Source organism: Homarus americanus, unplaced genomic scaffold (genome assembly GCF_018991925.1).
Source record: "Homarus americanus isolate GMGI-L3 unplaced genomic scaffold, GMGI_Hamer_2.0 scaffold27901, whole genome shotgun sequence".
Taxonomy (NCBI): domain Eukaryota; kingdom Metazoa; phylum Arthropoda; class Malacostraca; order Decapoda; family Nephropidae; genus Homarus; species Homarus americanus.
The window spans coordinates 104,699-107,200 of NW_024717223.1; positions in this window are offsets into that span (position 1 = coordinate 104,699).

Here is a 2,502-nt window from a genome sequence, read left to right on the forward strand (position 1 = left end):
GTGGTGTTATGGTGGTAATGGTGGTGTTATGGTGGTAATGGTGGTGTTATGGTGATAATGGTGGTGTTATGGTGGTACTGGTGGTGTTATGATGGTAATGGTGGTGTTATGGTGGTAATGGTGGTGTTATGGTGATAATGGTGGTGTTATGGTGGTACTGGTGGTGTAATGGTGGTACTGGTGGTGTAATGGTGGTGTTATGGTGACAATGGTGGTGTTATGGTGGTAATGGTGGTTATGGTGGTAATGATGGTGTTATGGTGGCAATGGTGGTGCTATGGTGGTGTTATGGTGATAATAGTGGTGTTATGGTAGTACTGGTGGTGTTATGGTGGTAATAAGAACATTAGGAGTCTGCAATAGGCCGGTTGGCCTGTGCATGGCAGCTCCTGTCGAGAGTTACTACCACTCTCTATCATCCATGAATCTATCCAGTCTCTTTTTGAAACTTTCCAGCGTCCCAGCACTTACTACAAAGTTGCTAAGCTTGTTCCACTCGTCCATCAACCTATTTGTGAACCAGTTCCTTCCTATCTCCCTCCTAAACCTAAACTTATCCAACTTAAATCCGTTGCTTCGAGTCCTATCCTGCTCGGATATTATAAGAACTTTATCTATATCCCCTTTATTGATTCCTTTCATCCCACTTAAATAATTCTATCATATCTCCCCGCACTCTTCGTCTTTCTAGGGAATGCAAGTTTAGTTTCTTTAACCTATCCTGATATGGAAGGTTTCTAAGTCCCGGAATCATTTTCGCCATTCTTCGCTGCACCGACTCTAGTGAATTGATATCCATTCTATAATAAGGGCACCAGAACTTAACCGCATAATCGAGGTGCGGCCTGACTAGCGCAAGATATAGTTGCAATAAGACCTCTGCACTCTTGTTACTTACACTTCTAGATATAAAACCTGTTTGCCTTATTTCGAACATTAACGCACTGTTTTCTAGGCCGTAGGTCCGGGCTTAGAAGTACCCCTAAGTCTCTTTCACAAGTCGACATCTCTAGGTTGATTTGCCATTTTTCAGACCACCCCTGCAGTTTATTTAGATCCTCCTGTAATGCATTTGCATCCTGCCCTGAATTAATTTGCCGCCCTATTTTGGTGTCATCCGCAAACTTGCTTATGTCACTGCTGATCCCAGTATCTAGATCGTTTATGTAGATTATGAACAAGAGTGGGCCTAGTACTGACCCCTGGGGAACCCCACTGGTTACACGGCCCCACTCAGATTTAACACCATCTACGCTGACCCTCTGCGTTCTATCGGTGAGCCATGATTTTATCCAATTTAAAACTTCCCCTCGATACCATGAGCCTTAATTTTTCTCAGAAGTCAGGTGTTATGGTGATAATGGTGGTGTTATGGTGGTACTGGTGGTGTTATGGTGATAATGGTGGTGTTATGGTGGAAATGGTTGTGTTATGGTGGAAACGGTGGCGTTATGGTGGAAATGGTGGTGTTGTGGTGGTTTGATTCGTTGACGTCACAAATCAATATCCAGTGTACACATCAAGTTACATAACGCTCGTTCATGGGATCACCGAGGTGCCCCCCCCCCCACGCACCCCCTCATCCACCCACACTCTCTGGTGGTGGTGAGGGGGTGGTGGTGGTGAGTGTATGATGACGGTGGTGGGTACGGTAATGGTGGTGAGGGAAGGGATGGGTAGGGTGGTTGTGAGGGCAAAGTGGTAGTCAGAGCCGTCCCTTGTGGGGGTGAAGGGGCCCAGGGCAATTCATCCACTGTGGGGCCCCTTTGCATTCTTAATATATATATATATATATATATATATATATATATATATATATATATATATATATATATATACAAGTAAATCACTGTAGGTGCGCGTGATCTAGGTATATGCGATAACCACAAGGAAAGAAGAAAACACGAAGTTCCCAAGCGCTTTCGTGTAATTCACATCTTCAGGGGTGAGTACAGACTAGAGAGAGTAATACAAATCAAGGTGTATATATACAGAGGAGGGTGAGACCAGGTCCACAATGGTCAGGTATTAGGTAATGACCCTACTAATCTTTAAATAGCACACAACGGTTGGTGGTCAGGTCAGATGGTCAAGTGACCCGGCCTTCTCACCTGATCACAAATCTTCTTAATTACAAAATTGTCCAGCTTGTGTGCTATTTAAAGATTAGTAGGGTCATTACCTAATACCTGACCATTGTGGACCTGGTCTCACCCTCCTCTGTATATATACACCTTGATTTGTATTACTCTCTCTAGTCTGTACTCACCCCTGAAGATGTGAATTACACGAAAGCGCTTGGGAACTTCGTGTTTTCTTCTTTCCTTGTGGTTATCAGCATATATAGATCACGCGCACCTATATATATATATATATATATATATATATATATATATATATATATATATATATATATATATATATATATATATATATATATATATATATATATATATATATATATATTTATATACATATATATATGCAAGTAAATCATATGTA